This window comes from Phymastichus coffea, unplaced genomic scaffold, assembly GCF_024137745.1.
Source record: "Phymastichus coffea isolate CEN01 unplaced genomic scaffold, Cenicafe_Pcof_1.1 PCOF00003, whole genome shotgun sequence".
Lineage (NCBI taxonomy): Eukaryota > Metazoa > Arthropoda > Insecta > Hymenoptera > Eulophidae > Phymastichus > Phymastichus coffea.
In genome coordinates this window covers 5,438,734-5,453,808 of record NW_026706814.1, presented here as the reverse complement: position 1 = coordinate 5,453,808, position 15,075 = coordinate 5,438,734, and the positions used below count along the sequence as shown (strand labels likewise).

The window sequence follows — 15,075 nt, the reverse complement described above, 5'->3', positions numbered from 1 at the left end:
TATGACATTTAGCCGATATCTCTTTAAAAGGTCCACTAATTCCGCTAACGGTTTCTCATTAGTCTGACGCTTAAGAGCCCGCACTGCTCTATCCTTTATAATCTCGCGCATCAACGGGTTCATCACTTAACCCGGCGGCATCTCGACAAACTGCCCGCTCTCTGCGCCGTCCCCGAACACTCGATTATCCGCGTCACGCTCGCGATATGGGCAACACCGATGATCTCGTCACACAGCTATAAAAAAATTTTCTTTTAACTGGTTAATTAAGCAGATGGAAGAACAGAATTATACAGAGCTCCGTCCAGGAGTGCGACTGTGACGCACTCGTTCTTCGGTTCCCTTCTCTGCCAAGGGCACTCGTTTCCATCTGTTATGATTTAAAATAATATTTCGCGCAGTGCAGATTACACGCTCTGTCTTTAGTCCGTAATTCAAATGAAGACAACAATTTTCAACACTACAGCACACTCGTCGCGGCTCCTAGGCAAAGGCACACCTTAGATTATCCCTCAATAAAACAAAATTTATTTCTCAACGGTCGGACAGGCTGAGCATCCAAGTATCCAATCAACAGAACGAACACCTCAGCGTTCGCCGGCCTCTTCACCGATCATATACTATACTCACGGTGCTTAGTGCACTTCGACACGTTAGGTCGATGACTAACTCACCCGTGCCTGAACGCAGCGACAACAACAACTAGGCTTGGTATATGCTAGCCTCTTCTCTCTCTCTCTCTCTCTCTCTCTCTCTTGGGCATGTGACTCTCTCACTCTCTCGCTTCAAATTTAAACCGAGAAAATGCAAGCGTAATAAGACATCGCTCGAGCTGCATCACGCAGCTCAAATGACCGCTCGGCCGGTCTGTTTGCTTCTCTTGCTCTTGACTTATTCAAATTCTCTGTCAAATCGCGTCCTGTCTGTCTTTTTCTCTTTGCAGTTATTAGAACAAAAATTTCTGCGAGTCCCCACAACGGATGCCATGTAACGGGTTCATTTCTTTCACTTGACTTCGCGATTCGCAGGTCAAATAAAATAGCCCAAATAACGTCGCGTCACTAATTATTTATAAAAAGGAGGGTATGGCAGACGCATTCACTTCTCTGCAGAAGGTGCCGATAGGCTCTCATCGTCTATAATTCCGAATGTTACAATTATGAGACAGGTAGAGAAACAGGAATAATCGAAAATTATTTGTCTATTCACACTCTTTATTTACTCTAGCTAATTACAATGCTTCGATGCGGTTTTACGCGTTGAGAAAGAAAGGCCCCGCGAGTTAGTCTCCGTGCGAATAAATGCACCGGAGACAAAGCATCGCCTCACACTCACTCGTCCAACCGTCCGGCAGATGCGGTGCGATTTAAGCGCACACGCATCTACTTATCCATGTCCTGGTCATTTGTCGAGAGAGAAAGAGAAACGAAGAGCGGGCTGAAAATACGATGGGATACCTGACCAGAGGAAGGGGCGCTGTCGGCGCTGTGAGCGTCACTACTGATGCCGCTCTGCCGCTCGTCGACGTCCCTTCAACTGCTGCTGCTTATCCTCTCATTTTCGGCTGGAAAATAGCTGTAGAGGGTGGGTAGTCTGTTTCAGCTTCCTTCCCGCTTCCAGTTGCCGCGAGAGAAGACCAATGTCCGTTGGAATAATCTTTTTGTGAACTTTCACTCACGCTATTACTCGCGACGCTGGTCCGGTCAGTACTGCTCGTGCTCTGCCGTTTTTCGCGGCATATTCTAGCCCCTTCCCTCAGCACTCAAAATTGGCTAAGTACTACCGGCTACGCACACATGTGTGAGTCACACTGGCGACACCATTTCTCTCTCTCTCTTTCTCTCCTCTCCTCTTCTCTCCGTAGCTCCAACCACTGACGCCGATCAGGAATTAAACCTGAAACAAAGCCATTTCGATCGTCGATATTTGGTTCGAATTACCAAGATATCGATGTGGCAGAGGCGAAGGGGAAGACACGCGGAAGAGAGAGAGAAGCGAACAGGCCGATACACATATATATTTAAAAGGTCTTGGTGCCTACAGATATTAGTTGTAGGAAAAATAGATACGAAATTCAATGTGCTCGTATGTATGTACAAATTATGTATGTTTTATAAATCTTATTATTAGTTTTATGTTCTTGTATATACATATTTATTTTTTTTATTATAATTTTTGTGTCTTAGTTCTCCTTTGCTTCCTCTATAAACGTTATCTAGAAAAAGCAACATATGTTAAACGTAATATACTGTCTTGATTCCTTATGATTTGATTAAATGTTAAATTTTGTAGTGATGGATCGAAGGGAAATAGTGATAGATGGAAAATCACTTAGTTTTAATTATATTCAGCAACGTTTCATCGTATTAAGTATATTAGTATACCTGATTTCTCTCGTAGTCAAATTATTACAGGCTAAAACGAATAAATCGTACGTTAGAAAACATCTTATGGTTACGTTTAGAAAACAGCCTTGGTACAGATAACGGCTGCAAAGGAAACAGAACTCCTGGTTTCTTCTATCTCATACGATCTAATTTTGGACAGCAAACTACAAGAAATTTTAAACAATGTAAGTTGACCAAGAAACATATAATAGTTTCCTTGTCCAAACGCTATTTTTTACTAAGATGCAGAAGCAATGGCATTCTACCGTCACACATTTTTCAACATATGACAAAACTAAAGAATATCTCTTTCGTAAGTAGACATTCCAAAAATGAATTTAATAATGTTTTGTCAACTCTAGCAAATAAAATCTTAAAAATTAAGATACAAGATATAAACAGACATATTAAATTTTTGGAAAAACAATTAGACAAAACGACGTCCTTACTAAAGATATCAAAAATTGACAATAAAATTTTAGATAATTATTTTTGCATGACTGAATCGAACATGAACAAATTTAGACAAAAGCTTGACTTATCACACAAAATGAAATTTCAGAAATTGATGTCAAAGAATCATAACAAAAAACAACAAAAATTCACTTGTTGCCAAAGTTGGATAAAAAATTTAACAAGCATTAATCTTTCTAAAGAAGTGGCTCAAACAATTTCACTTGGTTCAAAATTTTGTTACTCCACTGAGGTTTATAAACCACAAATTTTAACTACTATAAAAAATGTGGAAAGTCTATTAGAAACAGACCATATAAAAACGACTTATGAAAAACAAGATATCCGTAGTAAAATAACAAGAATATTAGAAACAGCTAATAAAAATAAAAAACATATATATATTGAACAAAAAGAATTTAACAAAAAAATAAAATCAACAAAACAATTTTTGAAATTGTATCCAGACATTATGTTTACAAATGCAGACAAAGGTAATGTCACAGCAGTCACGTCAAAAAAAGAATATTTAGAAAAAATGAATACTTTATTAGAAGACAATATCACTTATATCAAAGTTAAATCAAACCCTCTGAAAAAATTACAAGGAGACGTAAAAACAATTTTAAAAGACTGGAATGGCTATGGTTTTCTGAAAAAATATTGACATAATAATGATTTGACTCAAATGGACACAACTATAGCAAAATGCTATGGATTACCAAAAATTCATAAAGAAAACGTGCCACTACGTCCAATAATTTCAAAGGAATATATTGAGAATCGTAGAACATGAAAGTGATAATTTAAATAATGAAATCAAAGCAATAGAAAATGTAAAATTAATAAAAATATTTAGAAAATGAAAAAACAGTGACATACATTTTAAAGAATGTTACGTTAAAATGGGACGATTGAAACTTGATGATATAAAATATTGTAAAAACAAAAAACTTGTGATCGAGATTAATAATGAAAACTATCATAAAAGAAACAACTCGAAAAGTACGTAGATCACTGAAAAATATCAAACAATCAAGAAAACCTACATGAAAAGCAGAACAAAAAAATTAATGTTATTTAGTTTATCACATATTATAGAACGAATAGCAAACATTGAATTCAATGAGAAGCTCATAGAAAAAAATTTGTTAGGGTCCATGAATAAAATGTACAAAGAATGTAATGTAAAATATTTTCGTTTTGAATATATGCATGATAAACGTTTTTTTAACTGCTGTCATAAAGGAACAGTTATATTACCGGAAAATCCTCGATATCCTAAAGAAATTGAAATATTTGTAACAGAATCAACTGCAGATAATGTAGAATTTCGACAAAATTCAATTATACAACAATGCTTTAGCATTTGCAAGCTTTGGAGCAAATTAAAAAAATTACCAGGAAAAGGTCTACAAGTTATTAGAATTTGTGGACAAATATATCACAATGCATATACACTTCATTTTAAAAATAATGAAAACAGAAAATATGGACAACTGTATATTTTAGATAATGTAATGGCAACAGTTGAACGACAAAGACTATTCGATTGTAAACCAGAAATATTAAAATTAATCGATATGATTATAAAAAATAAGAATAAATATACTAAAGCTATAAAATAATGTATGAAGTAGAGCAAGAGGAAATTAAAAGATGTACAAAACTCGGTATTGTTCCTAAAGAAATTCCTATGTCTTTACAAAGAAATAATAAAATTCATAAAAATAGATACATTGTAGTAACTTGTAACAAGATTGCAATGGTATTTATTGATGAAAATGGGCAACCTCCAAATGAACGAGACATAGTCATATAGGCTAAATGTGATAAACCAGTTAATCTTTCCATTTTAAATAAACATACAGATCCATTGACTTATTCACTTGTAATGCAGTACATTACAAGGTTTGCCTGAGAGTGTTGCAGTTGTTACGTCTCACGTAACGGCCGCGAATTGACAAGAATTACTCAAACGCGACTGTCTGTTTTCGGTCAACGCGTAAGCGCTTTACCACGGGTGCGAGACTCAAACGAAAGCAGGGCGGCAACATATCTAAAATACCTAGTGAATAAGTAATAATTAAATAATTTACCTGCAGTTTAACTGGTCCAGAAACTCGTACCTCAGAACCCAGAGATGGACGTGGATTAGGTATAACTCTCAAATAAGTTATTTTAGAAATAGATTTATAATATTTATTGATCGAATTACAGAAGGTGCGTAGTGTCACAGAGTAGAATACAGAGTCTCTGTTACAATTGTTTTGCGTTCTCTTTTATAGCACAAAATACATAAAAACTAATCGATAAAGGGTTAATCCCAGAAGGGGTAAGTGCGTCACTGAGATTCAAATCAGCTATTAAATGACTATTGCTTTTAATTACGGGAACTCCCCTTCCATAAAAAATTTAAATTTTACCGCCATAAAATAGTTTGACTCATCCTCGACGTAACACGCCCGCCCCTGAAGACCAGCGACGCAGGGCGCTCGCAAGTTGCACCTGCCTATTTGAAATTGCGTACATCAAGATAATATATTTATACTTTGCACATAATGAGTTACAATAAGCACTACGTACTAAACACCCAGTAATTTTACATATATATATGTTTGAATGAGAAAAACTTCGAAGCACTATAAAGTCTCTAATTTTCAAAAGGCAAGAAACCACCACTCCACACTACATTTAATCTTCTTAGAAATATTTTTTCTCCTATGGTGCCAGGTTTACATATACGACATTTTTCTCCGGGTTGAAGGGCATTCTGATGGGCGGTTGACCAGCACTCCTAATAGATGAGGAAGATAGACTTTGGTCCATGGGTTAAATATTTAAAAATACACAGCTTACAAAAACGCCACACAGGTAGAGGTCGAGAGCACTGTACACAGTTATCAAAAGTTAATAAGTCCGCAAAACCCACACGTCCATAAGGCAGATGTACAAATTCGGCGTATGTTTTTCCGCGTTCGATCCTTTCTCCATGAAAATATGCTACAAGATAATCTATCCATTCCTGCATATCTTCTCTCATACATTCATCCGGTGGTCGAAGAACATACTCTATATATTTCAACTGGTCGTTTTCGTATCTTAACTACCACCTTTTCATGATGATTTGAAGTTGCTTATTCGTGATATCCGGTCCGGGTACTAGCAGTAGGATTAGATCGTATCCCATCATACGAGCGCAATCATCCGATGCCTTTCGGTAGTCTTCGCAGCTGTCATAGCAAATCTGTCCTAAGACTTGGGCCTGATTTGTTGGGTTACTCGCTCTGGATGGTCGTCCCATTTTCATTGCTTCGCCGTTTAACCACAAGATGATTCCTCGTCGATACATTTCCGGTAAAACCACGTTGTCGTACGGTTCCGGACTGTTGAACAAGTTTAAGGGATCACTTATCACTCCTTCTTCTGTGATCACAAATCCGTGGTTTTCTCCATAAACTTCTTCCAACTTTTGCAAGACCCTACTCACGAACATGTTATACAATTACTTATAGAGACACAGACACAAAACTAGTTGACACTATGCTGTCTTACTGGCAACTAAGTCCCTTTTATTTTACTCTACCTTTCAAACCGGGAACTTAATCATTAATCTAGCTATAATATTCTAATTTTGTTTCTTTCCTACTGCTAGATACCACTTAATTTATTCGAAAAGCAGGTGTCGAATTTAGTGTATTCTATGTCAACTGTATTTGGAGGAGTCTTGCCAGGAAATTGCAGTATAAATTCACTCTAATAATAATTTTTTTATTTATTTATATTTTTATATAAAAATAGCCTCCAAAAAAAATTGATGATAATAAATAAAAAATTGATAAAAATAACTGATTTACTTGCCTACTCCACGCCTGAATTAATTCACTACCTCCTTAATGGAATCGGCACCTGTCGCCATCATTTTCTAACGACTTCCGATGTTCGGCAAAGGGGCAGTCCAAAATTTGCATCAACACGTCCTCACACTGTTTGCTTAAATGTAACGCCGTGCAGTAACGACAATTACGTACTGCTAATAATGGTACTTGACACACTGCACAATATCCAAACGTAAGGCAGTTATCTGTATTAAGACTACCATAATTTATCTTAAACAGATGCTGAATGAAGATACCAGTACTTTCACTCACGGTTTGAAATAGCAAATTTTGGCTCCTGAATAAACTATCCTTTGGTACTGTAAGATATTCCGGATATTGAAATATCTCATTATTGTTTCTTAATCTAAAACGTTTGCCTCTGGCCTGCTGTTGTGCCACTGTGAGTCCTGGTATTACTGGACCTAGCAGTGAGTATCCCATCTTCGTTACACTTTCCTTGCATATTTCTTGAAATTTTGATGAGTTATTATATATTATTTCTCCGATTAATTCATACGTGTTGGTTGACTATAAGGTCCGCACTTTGTATCCGTATTCACTTGCTGTTTTGTTGAACCAGCGGCAAGCTCCCCAGCGATAAATAGAGAACGGTTCGGGTGTTCAACAGTAGTTTTCACTCGTTTCGAACAGTCCTCGAGGGTCTCGTTGCACAACACTTTTCTCGTTAAATAGAAAACCGTGGCAAAATCCTCTTTCACTTATGAGTTTGATGGAAACACACTGAGCGTACATTTTTCACTGGATTATATTAATTGCTTGATCTGTTGTTTTCTATAGACTAATTAATTTCCTCTTACTCTATTCGTTTTAATAGTGATTTTTCTAATTCCCTACCTCTTTGTTTCTAATTTTATGTTGCTGGATGATTACCATTTTACAATCCATGATCTACTCTAGTCACACTAGGAAAGCTTTATTACCCACACCTGGCCTAATACTACGGATACGTTCCCCTGCAAAGCTAAATATTTCATATGAATGCTAAAACTGCAACTGGCTGAATGACTCGCTCAATAACAGGTATACTTATTTATTCTTTGATATTTATTGATTCTGAGCTTTCGATTCCTATTTGTTCAGACGATTCTTCCTTTAGTTCTTCATCCTGGGTTGATTCTTATAGAGTTGGTAACATATTTTCATAGTCATGAACCTTTTTAGGAAGTATGCGGGGTATCTCGTAAAACGGTGGTCCCGTAAAATCGTATCTAAACCCGGTATCTAATTTCGACATTGGTATATATGTTTCGCTTACTGTAGTGCCTCTTCTACTTTGTTTTTTGTTGACATAGTGATATATACTATAGACATAATTAGAGAGCTTATATTTAAACATAAAATTGCAATGCTGATACAAATAAGGTTCTAAGTTAACAAGTTAGTTGTTTTTGACTCTACTTTTGTTGTTGGGGTATTGATCGGTTTTATCTCAATTTTAGTTGTACTGTCTAACCGCTGATCTATATGTAAAAGGGGTAGTCGAAAAGGCGGAATAATTAGATTTTTTATTAGTTTATTGCCGGTCGCACCTCTATATATTTTTCCGTCGGCCCATATGTCACCAGATCTTGGGAAATCAATTATGCCAGAAGAAAGCTTCGGAATAGATATCAATTTGTTAGTGCATTTAATTTTTAATGAATCATATTCTCTCGTTGAGAATAACCAGAGATGACTGCTAGCAGTTTTGATTAGGAAATAATCTTCATCTTGACTTTATTTAACATTACATTCATATAAAGTTTTGATTTTTGGCTTTATTAGCATGTTGAACTCACAAGATGCTTTGGTATTTTCTATTAATTCTACACTACATATTCTATAATATTTTATGATGTTAGATAATTCAAAGGCCGTTTCACTCATAAAGAAATATGAATTATTAGTTTCTGATACAACAATGTAATCATTCCGCGGTTCAATGTATGCAGCGATTGACTTGTTTGTCTCAGATTATTGAAAAACTGGAAAAGATATCATTTTGTACACGACAAACTGTTCGGCATCTATGAACGGTAGTATTATTTCTACAATTAGTATTTTTTTATACATCATAAAATGTAACTGTGTTATGTCAGCAATATTTGCTGTATTAATACTATTAGATTTAACAATGGATTTTAAAAGTGATGTCTTTTCTATTTCATGTATTACTGTTTGTAAGGTGTGCATAGCTAATAAATATTTGTTATATTTAAACATTTCAACCATTAATAACATAATTTTTTTACTTTCATGTTGTAGTTCTTTAATGAGTGAAATTGTTTTATGGAAATTGGCGGCCTGATTTTTGTCTGTTATGTTCGGGTTCTGTTTTAACAGTTGCACGCATCTTTTAATATAGTCAGTTTTCGAGTTTACTGATTTAATTTGTTCATGGCATGCAGGCCATTGTCAAAGTAATAAGTGTTCGGTTCATCTCCCACAATATAAAATAGATCGTTTATACGCATGTTAGTTGCTCTTTCTATAACTTTTTTTGTGTTACTCAATGCGTAACTGTTTTGAAATGATAAAGCTTTTCCTCCCCCCTTAATTTTGTCAACATGCAAAGTGTTGACAAGACGATTGAGGGAATCGTCAACATGATTAATATCCCGCAGATCATCCATAACATGCTGTATAATCGAACTTGCTTCTATGTTGGATACATTATCTTCTATGAAGATGTTATTTAAAGTAGTTACTTGATTAGTAAGTACGTCGTTCCAAATGAAAATGTGTTGCATGTCAATGGTTGTTAGTAAACTCCAATTTTCACGCGTAAAGGCTATACGTTCAATTTTATGAAACGCAATCCCTAGATTGTCTTCAATCAGATGTACGACGGGGTTTTCTTCTCGTCCCCTAACTGCCATAAATCCGAGAAGAAAATACAGGCAGATTGCTGATTTTTTCATCTTGTTTGTTTTTTTTTTTTTTGTGTGTTCTGCAAACTGCAATTCGATATAGGTTACAATAATTATTCGATAAATTATACATTTTTTTATACAAGCTTATAGGACCATTAACGTCAAATACCCTATTGTTAATCTATGCTTGGGTCAGGTTGTGTATTATCGTTATTACATTTTTTTTTATAATACTCTTTTACAAATTTTATCTAATGAACAAATACATTATGTGATTAAAAAAAAGATCTTTGAATGTTTTGATATTGATTAGCTGCTAAATCTGTTGAGTTTGCAATATTTTCTAATTAATTTAGATTGTTGCTAATTTGTTCAGCGTGTGCAACTGCCTGCTGTAATGAATTATAAAATTTGTATTGACACATATATCTTTTTATGCCTTTGTTTAGGTACTCAACAAAACACATCGTTGCTAATTGTTCTCTTTCTTCCATAGTGTCTGTTACTTCATCTAACGGTAATTGAGCTAAATGGCCTGCAATCTTGTATGATTTTAATAAGTTTATGGCTCTTTTTCCAAATTTATGAGTTGATTCGTTATTTCTTTGAGCCATACATATTAATTTTGTCTTTATACAAATTATATTTTCTAGTACTTCGATTTTTTCTGAATCATTCATGATGACAAATCTAATTTTAATACCAATTTTTTTTATTTATTCGTCCCTATTTGAACGAGCCCGTTTGTTCCTTGGAGTAATTGATCGAATCCAAGGCTCTTGTAATACGGGATACGGTCTAGTATCTATTAATCTGTTTTCTACCTGCTGTGTGTTGGGTTTAAAGGTACACTCGATTACTTTCGCTTTCAATGCTGGTGCGTCCGAGAAACTTGGAGCAGATGGGGAATTTGGAGGGGCGTTTATATAACTGGTGTTGGCCACTGTTCCTCGCACGATTTTATTTTGATTCTTATCTTGTTCGCGTTTTTTAGTAGGAGTCTTAGCTAAATGAACAAGTAAATTTGTAAGTGAATTCCACACTACACCTATTATTTTGATAGAAAAGCGAATAGAGTGCGTATCCATGAATGAACGAATAAAAATTTAATAACGCGAAAAAGCATAATTACGGAAATAATACCCGCGCTTATCGAACCAAAACTCATAAATCTTCCCTATAATTTCGAACATGTGGATTCGGCTAATTTTTCTAGCGCTTTTTCATCGAGCATATGATGAAATGATAATTCTGTTCCGGGACGTCCGTTCAAAGATACACTTTTTGCTACTTTATTTAAAATCGCGGCTTGTTCGTTTGGAAACATGATGTAGCTTTTTAATTTTTTAATATCTGACTATAAATTCCGCTGTTAGTTATGTCAATGTGTGCTAGATATTTCCATGTTTGTTTTGCCTGAGGCTTTAAAACTCGTGGTCCATCGGCAAAATAGGTAACATCTTAAACCATCCACTTCCCACCTTAAACATTAATGGTACTATCTCATCACAGGCTGTTTCTGTACCGAAAAACTTTAATATGTGCATGCGAGGTATCATAAACATAGGTCTACCGTCGCGCTCTACAGGTAGTTCTTGATAGCACTCTGAAGAGTTTCTTGTCCGTACATCTACTGGTAAGCACTTAATTATGTGAATAACTTCACCTGCGAGTAGGCTCATGTAGCCTGGTCCGTTCATCAAATAATAGGCTAATAAATTCGGACTAATTGTTGCGATATTTAGTGCATTCATTATGACTTTCTTTTCTAACTAGCACTGTTCAAATAACATGTCATAATATAACTTTTTCTTACGTGTTTTTCAAAGAAAAGTATCTTTGCATTAAAATATGCAAATAAATCAATGTTTTTAATGTTTTCATCTTTTACTGCCGGGAAGGTATGTTTATTTTCATGGTCTAGGATAAAAATTTTCGGATGTTCTGTTCTGGTTAAGACCAATCCGTATTTAGGCAATGCTCCGAGATCTTTAAATGTGAAGGACACTCCTTATGTATCTAATACGTATAGTGGTAGCCTTTCGCTACCCTGTTCCATGACTTTATCTACGTATCCGGTGTAAAGTTCTGTGAACTTATTTTCTTGGCACTCGTGCATGGAAATTGGGTCCCAGAAAGCGTAACCGAGAACGTTATCTATGCATTTATCGTCACTGAATTTACAAACCGTACCTGTTGATAATATATTTTATTATTATCTAGCGATACTGTTTTCCATTGTTCTTGCAATGAAATTTTAACATATCTTGTCACAAAAACGTCTTGAAATTCGCCATATGGTTCATTATAGTAGCCTGCATTACTGCATCCACCTGTGCTACCAACTGATCCTGCGAAAGTTGTAGCATGTACTACTGAATTATTCACTAGTAAGGACTGAAAGAGGCGATCTCCTATAGATATTGATCTATGTACGTGCATTCTTTCTCATTCGTCTCTTGATGTTTCGCGTAGGTATTTTATTCTTCCTAATCCAACTTCCATATTATGATTATTATAGCCGCATCTGTTAGCGTTCCTATCTATTTCTATTTTGCAATAGCGCACTCGGACCGACGAATATTCATTGAGTTGCAATAGTGATACTTCGATCCGCGTAGAATTGACGATTGGTGGTGGCAATTCGCAGTCTGCAACATCTACTAAAGAAAAAGATGCAATATTTGCGAACTTTTGCTCACAATCATAAGCAATGAAGGCCGTCGCCTTGGTGACAAGTTCCAAGAGCAGTAGGCAAATTAGAAGATTCATCATCTGCAAACAATAAATTTAAGTTATTCCTTAATAGATCTTAAACAGAACATGCAATCTGTGCGACTGTTTATTAAATTTCGCGAAACGATTATTCGGCTGGCCTTATGTGCGATATGCGTAAACAGTTCGTATGTACAATTTTGCTGCGGTTTTTACCGATTTCAATTCGTACATTTCCGTTGGGCCATATTTCCGATACTAGATATGGACCAAAATATTGATCATCGAGTTTTTTTGGTTCAGGGCCACTTAAAAGCCAAACATAGTCGTTTACCTTCATTTCTCTGGGATTGATTTTTTGTCGTAATAATGTTTTGTCTTAATTTTTGTAAGTGTAATTTTTTCAAGAGCAATTTGGTGCAAAGCATTCAAACGGTTAATTAGTTGTGACATATAATCGGCATAAGTAGGCACAAGATCTTCCGGTTCTGGCGGAGTTGCTGATGGTACTCGTGCAACTCTTGCAAACATGAGTTCATATGGAGTATAATGCGTAGCCTCATGTCTGCTAGTGTTATAATTGAACATTGCCATTTCTACAAATTCATCCCAATCTTCAAAATTATTTGTAAAAACTTTTAAATATTCGTTTAATGAAGAGTGTTGTCTTTCTTTTAATCCGTTTGATTCAGGATAAAAAGCGCTTCTGCGAAATTGTTTAATACGAAATCTTTTTGCAACTCTTTTCATTAATTTTGACAAAAAATTTTGCCCGCAATCGGTGAGTAAGCTGTTTGGTGCTCCGAAAACACAGACTACGCGTTTAATAAAAGCATCTGCTATAGTAATAGCTGTTTGATCAGGTATTGGAATACCTATAGCGAAATGTGTAAACATGCACTGAAATGTTAAACAATAACGATTATTTAGTTTGGTCGTTGGCATCGGTCCCACAATGTCCATTGCAGTTTTGAAAAATGGTACTGGCAGAGAATCGGTGACGACCATCTTTGTTTAGTTTTTTCACGTACTAATTTTTTCATTTGACAATTGACACACTGTTATATGAAACTAAGTACGTTTTCTTTAAGATGTTCCTAGTTTGATTTGTGGTGAAGATGATTAAATGTTTTATTAACTTTCGCGTGTCCCTGATTGCTGAAGAATGTGCCTCTTGTATAATATCTGCTCTTTCGTTAGGTCGGGGATATTTTACCTGTCCTGTGCACAATATGATCTTGACATCTAGTTTTCCAAATTTGTCTCGTATACAATTAATAATTTTACCAAATAACACGTTCTCTATACTTTCACTCTTGGCTATGGAAAAATAACTATCTTGTTTGCATCAATAATGTTTCTTAAATTCATGAGTAATTTAAAATAATTATGTTAATTATTAATAAATTATTAATAAATTTCATAATTAAATTTAGCATAATAATTATATCCTCAGTGCTTTCTCGCTGTTCTCACCTTAGTGGCATTACTAAGTGATATCTTTTTCCAACTTTAATTAGTTTAGGATATCCTACTTTTATATTTTCTAATCTTGGTAATTTATTTACTTCTTTTAAAAGACGAGTTCCTTCATCGAGTGGTTCTCCTTTATCATTGACAAAATACAAATAATTATCTTTTCTCATAAACAATTTTTCGCGATAATAAATGATGTTGCTTTGAGGTAATTTGTTTTCTATTTCATTGTCATTATTTACGATCTCCTCTGTTGCGTCTATCTTAGTTTCGTTTGATTCGTATTCGTCTTCTTCTTTGATGGTTTCTAAACTAGTTTTTAATGGTACACCTGTCCCCTTGCTTTGTACATCTGTTGCTTGTTTCTCGACTTGTTGCGTACATGGTGTGTTACTATTGGTGTTTTCAGGGTTTTCTGACCCCTTGTCTTCTCTTTTTTGTTGTGTTGTTACGTCAGTGGCACTTTGGTCTCGTCTCTTTTTCTGTTTACTAGGTTTCAGTGCGCTTATAGCTTCTTCGTATTTAGCGCTAGGCTTTCGTCCAGTGCATGATCGTGTGATCATCCCTTCCGGTTCCGGTACTTTATCATCATTTGCTTCTAATCGTTTTACTATATTGATTGGTTCTTGAATTAATTGAGGATCTAATGTATGTAATTCTATCGGGTTACGTGATAAAACATCTGCATTTATATTTGTAGCTCTGGCTTTATATTTCATTTCATATTAAAAATCTGTTACCTTCAGTCTCATTCTAGTTACTGGTGAGTTGGGATCTTTGTGCGATCTTAATCCAACTAGAGGTTTATGATCAGTAATGACGGTAAATTTTTTTGCATATAAGTACGGTCGAAATTTAAGAATTCCGAAAACAATTGCTAACATTTCTTTTTTGAGAGTGCTGTAACGTCATGATGCATAAGCTACTGGCTTATCAAAGTCATCCTCATCTTATTTTTGAGATAAAATGCATCCTACACAGTATCCACTAGCATCTGTTGTTCAAATAATTTGTTTTTCAAAGTTTGGGTGAACCAATATAGGTGGCTCACACAATTTGCGTTTTAACAGTTCAAAGGCTTTCTGCTGCTCTTCTTCCCATATGAACTGCTGATTTTTTCTTAACAGTTTATTTAAGGGTTGCGCGATGTTGGAAAATTTGTTAATGAATCGTCTGTAGTAACTACACAGGCCGATAAATTGTTTAATATTCCTTGGATTTCTCGGGGTGGGAAATTGTTGGACGGATAAAATTTTATCATTGTGAGGTAGTAAACCGTCTTTCGAGATT

General features: G+C 35.2%; 1 protein-coding gene across 2 annotated transcripts in view; it reads left to right on the top strand.

The window, feature by feature from the left end:
• The window catches only part of LOC131664775 (glycogen [starch] synthase), a 1,096,132-nt gene that overhangs the window by 270,539 nt on the left and 810,518 nt on the right, over positions 1 to 15,075 (top strand). The gene's annotated exons all lie outside the window — the stretch shown is intronic.